At 39.0% G+C, this 14,294-nt stretch overlaps 1 long non-coding RNA gene across 1 annotated transcript; it reads left to right on the top strand.

Annotated features, from left to right (window-relative positions):
* The first annotated feature begins 4,232 nt into the window (after positions 1-4,232).
* LOC124170462 lies at positions 4,233-6,648 on the top strand. The gene is made up of 5 exons (XR_006867474.1): positions 4,233-4,367; positions 4,495-4,569; positions 4,708-4,774; positions 4,885-4,959; positions 6,505-6,648. It is a non-coding gene; the product is annotated as an uncharacterized LOC124170462 (long non-coding RNA).
* Positions 6,649-14,294: the final 7,646 nt, after the last annotated feature.

Raw genomic sequence — 14,294 nt, forward strand, 5'->3', positions numbered from 1 at the left:
AAACTACCCTATTTATGTCTGCTACATCAGAGTGGCTACTGGGTCTCTGTGTACCATGCCCCCATCAAAATCCGAGGGGACTGTATGTATTTTTTTCCCGCCCCCAGATATTTTAGAGGTACTACAAAACCTTTGGAGGGGCCAGGATCCCTCCAGGTACGGCCACGTTTGAAAATAACAAAATCTAAACAAACAGCGGGACCAGACATCCCCCAGCCCCAATTTGTTTCTGGGTGGCCAGGTACCTAAATAATAATGATAATAATGTCATCTTTATTATAACAAGCAAATTTAGGACTATAAAGCCCTCTCTTATAATAAACTTTAAATGAACGAATTCAAATGTATTACATGTAGAATGGTTGGTAACTGTATGAATGTTTTCCTTCGATTGTATACAAAGTGTCATCAAGAGGGATAGTCTTGACTGAAGGAGGAAGATTAGTGTTTTAAAAAGGCTAGTGATGTAAGATTTCACTTTTTCCCGGCGTATGATGGCGGTGAATTCTTCTCGGGTTTCCATCCGGGTGAGCTCCATCTCCATCGCTGCCGACGTTTCGATAGAATCCTTTTCTATCGTCATCAGGGCCGATGATGCCAGTAGGAAAATGCCAGGTTTATATATCCTCGGTCGTTATGTTGGGTCGTTCTGATTGGCGGAGAAAGAGTACGCTTTTCCCGCCACTTTCAAAATCGGGTTCCATGCCTTACTTAAGTTGAAACCCTCGTCTCTGTTGAAGTTTTTCTTGGAGAGTCGTATTTCAATTGCCTCCTTGGTGAGGCGATCCCAGTAGCCGCTGGAGTGGCAGAGCATTTTGGTGTTTTCCCAGCGAATCGCGTGGTCAAGATTGATGGCGTGCTCCGCAACCGCCGATTTCGATGGTTGGCACAGCCGGAGATGACGCTTATGCTCTTTGATTCGGGTCTCGATCGTTCTTCCCCTTTCACCGATATACTCCTCACCACACTCGCATGGTATGCTGTAAACACCAGGCAATTTCAGTCCTGCAGGGTCTTTGGCACGGACTAAGACTTGTCTTAGTTTTTTGTGAGGCAGATGCACTGTCCGTATGTTGTGTTTATGAAGAATGCGCAAAATCTTGCCGGATACCTAAGATCTAAGGCTAGTGATGTCTGCTTAGAATTAAATATTATAATTATTATGAATCAACTACTTGTGCATAAGAGAAGAAATGAAATTGTCCGTCCAAAACGTATGACTCGTAACAAATATTGGCCAAGTTGGTCAAACCTCTGGCACGGGTTTAGTAACTGCAGATTTAAAGCTTGGTGGTGCAAGTTAGGTGAAGCAATAATGTGTAATGAGGAATAGTAACTTCATATAGACATTACTATAATGTAATATTTTTCTTCTAACAATTCAGAGTTTGAAATTGATGCCAGCGTATTACAAATGCTATGGATGGTAACACTATAAATATTTCCTTTCCGAACGTAAACAATCCGTTTTCAAGAGTTTATGCCTTATTGTGAACATTGTTGTTTTGATCAATCAAGTTATGTTTCCTTATGAAAATATTGTTACTCGTACGGTATTTTTATTTGTGTTCAAATTTAAGAATCGGAATCTGCCGGTCGATTTTTTGAGTCCAAAATGTTAGACTTGTAAGAAATATTGGCCGTGTTAGTCCAATCTCTGGTATCCATTTATTTTTATCACTCTCCCTCATGTCTAAAACTTATTTATTGGCATACTTTATGGACTATATGTAGCCGCCGACAGGGCTTGTTCAGCATTGCATTTGTTTCTATATTCTCATGAGAAGGAAGGGCCTTTAAAATTTTTAGGCATTAACCTAGTCCATGAGTATCACTGTGACACCTTTTCTTTCCTTCCATGAGTTAAAAGTAAATTTTGAAAAGTTCACATTTGGATATTTCCTGTGTTTAACTTCAATTTGTACGAACATACCTCTCCTTTCCGGTAAGCTTAGTTAATTATGAGTTGTTATTTTTGGGGAGGCAGGCGTAGGTTTTTGCTTCTCCTTTGCAAACATTCGTGCCTGTTTAAATAAATATTCTTATATTTTTAGAGATGCGGACATGAATATCGATCGTAAAAGAAGGATGGTATCTAAGACCACCAAGGGTAGAGGCTCACCGAAGCCCTGCCCTATTTGTGGAAAATGTACCAACACAGATGGTCCGCCAAATCCAACATGTTCACCCTTCCGTGTGTGAAAAACCATTGAGAAGTGCTCCCGGGCAATAACTTAGCTGGTTGCGAAAGGTTTATTCCGATACCTGGAGCACTTCATATTAAACCTTTTCGGGGCACAGTGGAGGAACTCCCCTGAAGAAATACATGAGAGCCTTGCATGCCTCGGGTTAGAGGTAATCCCTTTGGGGTTATCCCTCGAGGACGAATGCGGGGTGGATGACGACAAATGAAGAGGAGGTAAGTGACAAGTCTACAGGTTATTTACTATGTTTGAGATCTTTCTCTACGAACACATATTTTCTTTCCAATAAGCTTATTTTGTTATAAATTGTTAATTCCGCGGAGGCATGCTGTAGTTTTTGCTTCTCCTTTGCAAACGTTCGTGTCTATTTAAATAATTATTTTCTTCTATTTTTAGATACATGGAAATGAATAAAAAATAAATTGGAAGATGGTGTCCATAAAAAAGGGCAGGGGGAAACACCTAAGCCCTGCCCTATATGTGGCAAAAGGTTTTGCACGCAATTGGTCCGCCACATCGCGAAAGTTCACCCTTCTGTGTACAAAAAATATGGAAGGGAAGTGATAGCCAAATGCTCCCGGGGAGTAACGGGCCTGGTTGCAAAAGGCATAACCAGGTATCCGGACCCCTTCACATTGAATTTATTCGGTGAAACATGGAGGGACTCCTCAGAGGAAATGCGGGAGAGCCTCGCATGCCTCGGGGTTGAAGTAATCCCTAACAATTTTTGGTTATTAACTTTGTATTAATACCATTTCTGCGAACACACATTTTCTTTCAAATAGACATAGTAAAATATATAATGTTATTTCCGGGTAGGCAGGCTGTAGTTTTTGCTTTTCCTTTGCAAACGTTCGTGTCTATTTAAATAAATATTCTTCTATTTTTAGAAATATGGAAATTAACAAAACCATCATGTGGAAGATGGTAACGAAAAAAAAGGGCAGTGGCCCGCCCAAGCCGTGCCCGATTTGTGGAAAGAGATTTACTTCGCAATTATCCCGCCACATCGCAAAGGTTCACCCTGCCATATTTCAGAGATATGGCAGGGACGTGGTCGACAAGTGCTCCCGGGGTATCACCAGGCTGGTGGCAAGCGGCACTTATAGGTACCCGGAGCACTATGTGTTGAGATCTTTTGGGGCCCTGTGGAGGGACTCCCCACAAGAAATGAGGGAGAGCCTCGCATGCCTCGGGGTGGAAGTAATCCCTTCGGGGATATCCCTCCCGGAGGCATGCGGGGTGGAGGAGGAGACGGATGTTGACGGGGTATGTAACGGGTCGTCCTCCATAGACATGATAATTTCCATATTTTCATAAATATACTTTGTCGTTTTCGGTAGTGGAAAATTGTTTACGCTATCCCCATTGACACTGTTTTCCTTTTTAGAATGCTGAGACATCAGAAGAGGTAGGAGAGTCGTATGCATCGCTTCCTCAGCCTCCATAATGTAACACCTCAGCTCTCCTCGAGGTGGAGACTGAAAATCTCCCGCATGTGAGTCAATGAATTATTTACACTTTTTATTTGTGAATAGGACACTTCTCATATCCCATGAAGTTTTTTTACTTTATGCCCTGTAATTTTCCTTTTTCCTTTTCAGAACTCTGAAGGTACCAGTACAAAGGAGTTGGTGCGGCATGTATTGATAATAGAACTTCGATAAAAAATAGATATAGATGAGAGGGTATTTGAATATCGCCCGGTTTGCACTCCACCATTTTCAAATAATACAAACAGCCGTTGCAAACTTCTTACTTCATTCTTCATTCATACCTTAGGACAGAGTCAAGGTTCACCAGCAGGAGGCAGATGTCCAAGAATCTGTGAGTTAATGCTATATTTATATTTGATACTTAGACTAGAAAAGTACCTATTGCACACCATGTAAATCATCCGAAATCAACCTATAACTTTCCCGAATCAATATACGCAAATATCTGACTTTGGGATTCTTTATACTCTGTTAGTGAAACATGGATGACATAATCCTCTTACTTACAACCAGGGATTGGAGTCTCAACTACCTCAGACGCCGTGGGGTAGGTAAAGGAAGAACTGTTTCAAGTTGTGACATTGAAAGTTAAAGTGCTAATTTTAGCTAATTTTAGGGCGCCGAGATATCGAGGAAGAAGGGATCCCCACCATCGCCATTGCCTCGGGTGAGTTAATATACAGCAGAAAGGGAAGAGGAGAGTTGTGAACAAGTGCTTGGATTTTATTGAACTTCTTCATTTTTCATTTGAACAAACATAAGTTAAAAATGCCTTTTTTCTTTGTTTCTTTCAGGGGTAAGGATACGGATTCAGTTGGAATGGAGGAAACACCAGTTGTTTTGAATGAGGAGGTGGATGCCCTATTTATGTGAGTCAACCATTTGTTCTCACTTGATAATAAGACTAGAGGGATACTTACTTTAGTCCATGCTAATCACCCAAATTCTACCTTTTCCTTATGTGGAAACATGGTTCATTCCCGTTAATTAAGTTTTCCCAATTTTAGGATGCTGATACATCTGTGGAGGACGGGTCTCCACAGTCAAAACTGTCGCAGGTGAAAGAGAACCTAGGTGAATAGCAGATTTAGATAACAAAATTTTCATTTTGTTACTTATCCCACTTCTTCATTTGTAAAAACATTAGTGTAAAATGTCTCCTTTTTGTTTCTTTCATGTGTTAGGAAACAGATTCAGTGCATTTGGAGGAAACACTAGTTGTTTTGAACGGGGAGATGGAGGTGCAATGCCCTATTTATGTGAGTCAACCATTTATTCCTACTTGATAATAAGACTAGAGGGATACTTATTTTAGTCCATGCTATTCAGCCAAATTCTACCTTTACCTTACTGGGAAACAATTTATCCCCGGCAATTTATTATTTACAATTTTAGGATGCTGAGACATCTGCGCTAGACAGGGCCGAGAAATCACAACTGCCACGGGTGAATTCATAACTTCGGTGAATAGCAGATTAGGAAAGAAATTTTTTATTATGTTCCCAGGTTTTACACCGCTTCTTTGTTTTATCTTCGTGCATACATATGTTGATAATGTCTCTCATTATGCTTGTTTCATATTTTAGTGAATATAGTGAATTGTAGTAGTATTCGGATATAGTGAAATTGGGGGAGACACCAGAGGTGATTATCCTGGATTTGGAGGCTCAGTTGAAGACCTCTGTGAGTCCATCAAACTTGTTGCCAATGGTGACACTTTTTTAACTTTCTCAAACCATTATTTACCATTCATTTTATCAATCACCACTCTTTATCATTCAATTAGCACGAATTTAAGCGAAAAATAAAACCACTTTCATGGAGCTCTTTAAGTATTGGTATATGATCCAATTTATCATACTTTTCTCAGTTTAGGTGGTAAGTAAATGCTCGAAAAAAAAATCCAGTAAAAATGTATACTGGATGTTTACAACACAACAATTTTACATGTGTAAATATTTGTAATGTAATTCTTTTGAAGTTAAAACTTCTTATGTCACACTGAGAACTTTTGTAGGTGGGTATAAGGCGTGGACTTGTGACTCGATTTTTTTTTTATGCGTTCAATTTGAGTAGCTTATTAGTAGAGGGTGTTGACAATAGGTTGTGCCATAAAATTTGATGAGTGTTTACGACCATATATTGAAGAAATATAGAAAAGGAAACACTTGCAGAACAGTTTTGAAGTGAAAACTTCTTATTTTGAACTGGCGCACTTTTTTCAGATTGGTAGAATAAACTGAACTTGTGTGACCTTCACCTCAAAATCGTCACCGCCTCGCTGTTAACAAAGGAGAGGGGATTAAAGAGTTTTGAATTTGCTCATTCGTCATGTATGAAAATATGTTCTGAAGCAGAAAGAATTGCAATGTTTAGTGTTGACAATACTTTGTCAATTTTGTTCATAGCAGTGGTTATAAAAAATACTTTCTTGAATTTCTGTTAGTAACTTGGCTTTTCCGAGTTTATATTCGTAATCCAGTTTGTTGCATAGGCTTCTTGTACATTTTTTAACATCAGTCAATGTCATAAAGTTTTCAAATAAAAAGTTTTCACGTCCAACGGCAGTCCCACAACTGCCATGTTTTTTTCTAGAATTGCAGGTACTTGACTGTTGCAACTGGAATTTACATTTGTGTTGCTCGTTTACTTTTGTTTTTAAAGAAATGCAAAGTTAGTTTGTTGGCATAATTTGAATAACATGTTGAGTTTTCTTCCATGACTTGGTGCACACAGTTCAAGGAAGTAGGGCCATCTACTCTTATAAGTTCAGTTGGTTCTAATTTTATTCATTTCTTATCTAGTGCTCCGAGCTGTGTGGTCACAAGGAAAAGCAGAGGTGTTGTTTCACATTGAAGATGGTCGAATAGCTTTGAAGGATCCTGGTCAGCCTGATAGGATGGAGACCGTCAGAGATGTAGCTTCCTGTGTCTGCAGCCAGACCTGAAATATTGGTAAGTTTGTCTGTCATTTCACATGGACCAATAAAATATATTGTTTAGCCACTACCAGCCATGGGATGAACTTGGTAGTTTTGAATACTAACATTAAAAGGTTATTAATTGCTCTGTAAAAATTATCAGGCCACCATAAGATGTCTTTCTTCCTAATTAGGTGTTGAAAAAGTGGTATTTTTCCTAAATAAAACCAGGGGATCGATGGTTTTCAGTGATTATATCATAAAAACATGCCCAAAAATTGTGTCTGACTGTACACCTTCATGAAGCCTTCGTTATGGTCAACAGTACTTAAATTTTTGTTGATGTTTCATCCTAAAAGTGTTGTTGTTATATATGCATATGACAGTGTCACTTTTTAACGTAATGTGTATGAAGTCAGTGGGACTGGAAAATTGGCACTTTAAATTGAGTTTCGTAATTTCAAACCTTTTTCGCAAATAATTACAGCAGACTTTCAGGACAGGAATGGGTCTTTTAATAGACATTCCAAGAGCGGGTAGCGGTACCACAAATGGTGGAAATACGAGCGAGACGTTTCTTCTCAAATCCAAAGCTATCGGTGGAAATTAGTGGTGCGTAAAAAAATCAATTACTTGTGTGTTTGTGTTTCATTATCTTCAAACCCTTTCACTGCTATGAACGTATCTAGTATGTTGGCATGGCAGACTGCTGTGAACGTACTTTCTCTTCCTCCCTACCACGCACATTCGCCCAAGCAATCCAAAAGGTTGCTAATCTGGGACCCTTACCTCGACGAGCTCACCCTTGCTGGGCCTTATCTTTAACCCTTCAAGCCCACGGTAATAAATCCTCCAAGCCCCAAATTGACCCGCTCTGACAGCAATTTGAAAATCAATCAATCCATCCCATCATCAAGAAATGATTGTTTTCGTTGCACTCCTGCTTTAACCCTTTCGAGATGGCGGAGTTTTCGTCTTAGCATGACTGCCGTACTGAGCCCCAAGAGACTCTTCTTTCTCGTGGTATGGAGCATTTTTGGAGGGTATTCCTTAAGAAGGGTGTCGATAAACCTTCTTTCGACCCCTCCCTGCTGGGACTCCGCATTATACCAGACTCCGAGAGTAGTTGTGCTCCCTCCTTTCCGGGTTTACGACCATACCTGCGGCATTGGTTCGCATTCAACTGATGTATTGTTCATATGTATTTGGCTCATGGATAATTGTTGCTTGCACGTTAATTGCAGACTTTGAATTGAATTCCTCATTTTTATCTGAGCATTGTCAACTTTTAAACTAAGTTCTAAGGCCATTATTAATGCATTTAATGCAGCAACAATTTCCATGTGGATGTTTATACAAAACTCGAGATATAAGTTAATATTTGTCATAGAATTTCGTTTAACAATTGTAAACGCTACAAAAGACAAGTAATTCTATTCTTAGTTTATTTTTCATGAGAAATAAACAAGTATTTATTTCGAAACCTGACTGGATAACCTATATACCTATAAGCCCGATAACCTATGACGGCAAAAGTACGTCTCAAACCGTATTGCTGAAAAAAAAATCATTTCCACTAGCCCCATGCTTAATTAACGATCTAAATTATTTATTATCATTCTGTTAAGGAGACGAGATAAATTACTTCGGTGGGCCGGCCATCTGGACCCAATGACAATTAATACTTTTGGCCATTGCACAGCAATGGATTTCGATTAATATATAAACAAAAAAGAAGATTTGAGGCAAGCAATAATATTAATATGCATAAAATGATAGAAATTTCATGTGTACTTAGCGCAAGTTCACGTTCTATCACGAGAGCGTTTAAGACTTTTGATTAGGCTGCACTGCGTTGCAATGTTTCCCCGAGGAACGAATTTGCGCTATATCGAAATTGCTCTAATTGAAGTTGTGCTATACGAGACATGGGTGTATTGAAGACATTAGAATGAATATATTCGTCTCCGCTAGATGTCTTTTAGACTACTCTTTGGATGTAGCAAGTCAAGATGTTAAAACACGTGGTGCCTAATTCTGAACTCCATTTGGCTATGCCCCATGGTCCTTTTAATTACCTTATAAGCGCGTGTAAGAGGCGCACCTTTTTACCCAGACATTGCAGCCGAAAATGGGGGTGCGCCTCTTACACAAACTTCTTATCTCCCCCCCTCCCCTTCACCGGTCGCAAGTCCAAGGGGAACTGAGTGGCTTTGGTTTTCAGCGTGCGTCAGTCATCTGAAACCCTGGGTCAAAATCAAACGGCAGGCAGGGGAGTTTATCCCTTAGTGACGTATTTTTAAAATGCTCCTGTTTGAATTTCTTGCAAGCATCGCGCCGTCACGTCGGTACCCCAGAGGTGAACACTGGAAAGATCGCGCAGGGTTTTTCGCTCAGGAGCGTGCGCTAAATTTGCTGCCATGAGTGGGAATCCCACAGCATTTATACTGCATAGTGTAATCGCTTATCAAAAGTATAGAAACGCGTCGTTTTGAAGGACATACCAAGTTAATAGTCAACATGTCTTACCGAGCAATTTCCATTACGTTGAGCACCTGATTTTTCAAAAATCATCTTCAGACGCTAATATGAGGATTTTTGCAACTGAAAATTTTATTGCTGTCTAAACCTGCGGTTTAAAAAAATTGAACGAGTGTGTTCATTTTTGGAATAAATGGTGGATAGAAGAAATCGGAAATGCTTATAAGTGAAGAGCGCTGAAGGCGAGGTCGAGGGGAAGGAGCGCGCTCCCTCCCCTCCGTATTTCAAGCTACGAGGCTATGAGCGAAGGAGCAAGGGAAGCACACGTCCGATCTTGCATGTGACGTCGTTGCCTTTAATGCGAAGGGGCGAAGGCGCAGCAATGTGATATACGCAGTTTGCGTTGCCTGAAGTTTCCAGTCCATCTCGTCTTGTTTGAATGCGCTTATGCTACACTTCTTTCTTCCGAAATTGTGCTGTTTGGACTATGTTGAATATTAGTACCCTTGTTTTAGCTATAAATCTTTGTGTCAATCAATTAGAGCTCAAAAAACTTAAATGCTGTCAGATATACATTGCGTTAGGTCAAATTCTTTTTAGAACCTCGTGCGTGTCTTACGATTGCTGAAAGATATCGAGATATCTCCGAGCTCAGAAGGTGACTCACCTAGCATTTGACCTCCAGAAACTCGGAAAATTGAACCTGGTAGACCGAAAAAGGCCAGTTGGTGAGATGGGGTAGGGATGAAACACGTTTCAATTGTTCCCTTGTAACTTGAAATTTTCCTATTTTCCTGCGGAGTCTCGGAAAGGAAAAAAACGGCAGAGGCATTGGTTGATGGAGGGCCGAGTGTAGTTCCATTAAATCTACGACGTGGTTATTATCCTACGGCACACCGATTTTGGACAGCCGGTAAAATGTTGTCCGATATTTTACCGGCGAAGCGATGCTTGCACACACGCCAGATTTTTACCGGTCAAACGATAAGTTGCTATGTTTTTTAGCCGACGCCGGCGATCCACAGTGACCATGGCCGGCAGCTAACCGGCATTTTGCCGTTGCCGGCGCGTGGTCGGTACGTGTGCAAGCTCCAATGCTCTCCCATTGTTCACGATTGGAATGTGGATGGCCGATATTTTACCTGCCGTCCAAAATGGGTGTGTGTCCTTAAGTCTACGACGTGGTTATTATCCTACGGCGCTGAGATTGTCCCGATTGTTGTCCAATCTCTTGTGAAGGTTCATGCTATCTGCCTGTCGTGTTTTGCCTTAAAATTTTCCACGGCTGCAATTCTATTGCAATACTTCTGCAAGAGCTTTTAAACAAAATTGTTCGTGAGTAGGACAAGCAACGTAGAGCAATGGCGTATGCGAAAAGAGGATCGGAACTCTTTCTACTCCCTCTTATGCCGCTATTACCGCCGCAGTTATCAAAATTTCCTCTTTCAAATGGTACTAAAAGAGGAAATTTCGATTACTGTCGAAATTCCAGGCATACATCTGCAACACCGCATGATAGGATAAAAAAAATGCCGCAAAATTTTTTCTTTATAGCTTCGATCCTCAAAATAGGGGTGCGCCTCTTACACGTGTGCGCCTCATACACAAGCTTATACGGTACTTTAGTCCATGCTAATCACCCAAATTCTACCTTTTCCTATGCGGAAACATAGTTCATTCCCGTTAATTAAGTTTTCCCAATTTTAGGATGCTGATACATCTGTGGAGGACGGGTCTCCACAGTCAAAACTGTCACAGGTGAATACAGAACCTAGGTGAATAGCAGTTTTAGACAACAAAATTTTCATTTTGTTACTTATCCCATTTCTTTGTAAAAACATTAGTGTAAAATGTCTTCTTTTTGTTTCTTTCATGTGTAAGGAAACGGATTCAGTGCATTTGGAGGAAACACTAGTTGTTTTGAACGGGGAGATATGCCCTATTTATGTGAGTCAACCATTTATTCTCACTTGATAATAAGACTAGAGGGATACTTATTTTAGTCCATGCTATTCAACCAAATTCTACCTTTACTAGTAAATGCTCGAAAAAAAATCCAGTAAAAATGTATACTGGATGTTTACAACACAACAATTTTACATGTGTAAATATTTGTAATGTAATTCTTTTGAAGTGAAAACTTCTTATGTCGCACTGAGAACTTTTGTAGGTGGGTAAAAGGCATGGACTTGTGACTCGATTTTTTTATGCGTTCAATTTGAGTAGCTTATTTGAATGTTGTGCCATAAAATTTGATGAGTGTTTACAACAATATATTGAAGAAATATAGAAAAGGAAACACTTGCAGAACAGTTTTGAAGTGAAAACTTCTTATTTTGAACTGGCACACTTTTTTCAGATTGGTAGAATAAAATGAACTTGTGTGACCGTCACCTCAATATCGTCACCGCCGTGCTGTTAACGAAGGAGAGGGGATTTAATAGTTTTCAATTTGCAATTAATTTTTAAATGGGATTCTTGGTATGGTTTCTACCTAAAATATTAAACTTTACTACTACTTGTTGACGTTTAACTAACTAATACATTTAATAAGTTTCAAAAGGATAAGTAAAGTCATATTCATATGCGGAACAGCCATTTTACATTACATATCTGGTACACTTGTTAATTTCTTGGGATTTCAATCCCATTTGTAGCTTAAATTAATTTTTTCATGCTCCATCCATTGGACAATCAATAATGAGTACCAAAGTTCAAAAATCCATTAGGCATTGTGCACTTGTGACCACGTAGCACTAGATATCTCATTCCATTATTTAATGTCATGAAGTAATCTACTCAATAAGGTGGAAATAGTTCTTTGTAACATGCATATTTCTTCCATTTATTATAGAACCATTGTCTCCTTGCCCTTGCTTGTGACTAAAAATCCTATATCACTTTTGTCTGCATCTCAAGTTTGCTGCACACTTCATCCACATCATTTATATATCTAATTCATCTCCTGCATTAATTCCCTCACCTCACTTAACATGTCTAGCCTTTCCTACTTTCTTTCAATCTTATCTATATGTTCCTGTGTACCCCTATTCTTATCCTTTATCTGGGTCAATACCAGTTTCACACTTAACCTTCCTCCATATGTCTTAACCAGACTTTTATTTGCACTTTGGTGCAGTGATTATCCCCCTAAATCTTCTCTTTTTATTTATTGCCTGTCTGTCTCATTCCGATCTGTACTCCTAGAGATGTATTTAGGCCGTTTTACACGGGGCACGGAATTGCATGAATGCATGAACAAAATTAGAACAGGGGCTATTTTAGCATCACGCATTCTCGCATGTGTTCCAGCAATACACAGCTTTACATGACGCAATTTTGATTGCGCCTTCGCATGTACGTTAGATTGCGCAATTCCATGTACCGTGTAAAACGGCCTTTTTAACATGCAAAGCAGCAATTTATGTAATGAGAAACAGTCTATGATCATGTCAGAAAGGCTAATTTTCTTAAAAGATTTATGAAAGTGGCGTGGATGTAAGAGAAATTGCTTCTTTAATCACTTCTAAAATAGCACATGGTATGATAAAATTCTATGAGGAGGTCATATTATCCCAGTTATGGTCATGAAAGCATATACATATATTATTAGCGAGTGATGTCATTATGGTGCTTTCAGAGATTATTTGGTGCCATATTCGAAAGAATTACCACAGAGGTAGGTAGTAAAAAAATGACTAGCTGTGACACCTGGTAACAACATAATTCCTTTGAAAACTCATATCCCAAAAAGTCAGGTGTAGTTCAGTAGTCTTAATTTTGGAATCATTATGCTTTACATTAACTACAAATTAATTCCTTAAATGCTATGGATATAAGGGTATGTTTGTACAGTGGTGGATCTATGTGGGGGCTAAGGGGGATATATCCCTCCCCTCCCCCCCTTGGTTATCCAATTCACACTAGATAGAATGACTTTTTCGACCCCCACTACAGCTGGAATTTTAACCCCTTGTCCCTATTGTGGATTCACTACTGTCTTTCACTCTGTATAATTCACTCTGTATAATTTAGAACTTTGCTCAATATTTCAAACATGCTCAATGAAAGCTTCATATTTGGTGGGCTGAGAATAAAGGAAAATTTGTATCACATATATATGTATAGTATCCGTAAACACCACTGAGAGTTGAAAAATTTCATTTCAAGCTTTCATTCTGATTAGATAGGCTTTTCAATAGATTATTTTTTTATAAATTGAACCCAACAACTTTAATATATTCGCAACCTGTCTCTTTTCCGTTTATTTTTACTTTGCTGTTGATTAGATGTGAAGTCTAGTTGCTCTTGTTATAGCACTTAAAACTTATTCTAACACAAGCTTTGCCAAAATTGTCTTTTGGTAAAGAATACATCCCCATCCCAAGCTGTGTGCCAGAAAGAGTAGCTATATTTTGTTATGTATGCATATTGTTATAACATGCACCCTTTTATCAAGTATGCCTTGCCTTTTCATAACTTCTCTCTCAATAAGATTAGATCCTCTCCTGGCATTACAACTTTACCTGATCGCCATATCCTCAATGACCAGAGACTCTTCTTTAATTTCATTAATGGCAAATACACATCATCTGACTTTCTTCCTTTTTTTCTGCTTCGTGTTCCTTCGTGCACGACAAGGTTGAGTGACCTATTTCATTGTTTCACCCCCTGCCTTTCTGTCTCTTAACATTCTTTTCTATTTAAACTTCCTTCTTCCATTAACTTGGATGCCATTTTCCAAATTTTCATCCTTTTTTCATCCCTCATCCATCTTGAACCATCAGTATCGTAATTTTCCCCCTATTCCTTGCACCACCCAATGAAATTTATTATTCTTTGTTATTTATTTGTAAATGCTGCTGAATATTGTTTGTTCATTATTGGTTACGTTGCGTAATATTATTAATTTGATTCTCCTGTTATTGTGTGTACTCTGATATTGGCCTCACTGTTTTTGGACAGCATGAATAAATGAAAGGTTTGCTGCAAACTGTTCATTTATTTAATAATTGGATGTCAAGTTCACTAGACCACGAGCCCCTGAAGTAAATGTGGTAGGGCTACGTAATGTTCTTTTAGGTAATTCAAATTTCATTCATTCTACTTAAATTTTAATTTGAGACAATAACGTTGTGTTTCGTAATCAGTGATTTGTGACCATCAATTTTGATGGCAATGAATTCATTCTCA

This window comes from Ischnura elegans, chromosome 13 (genome assembly GCF_921293095.1).
Source record: "Ischnura elegans chromosome 13, ioIscEleg1.1, whole genome shotgun sequence".
In the NCBI taxonomy this organism is placed as follows: domain Eukaryota; kingdom Metazoa; phylum Arthropoda; class Insecta; order Odonata; family Coenagrionidae; genus Ischnura; species Ischnura elegans.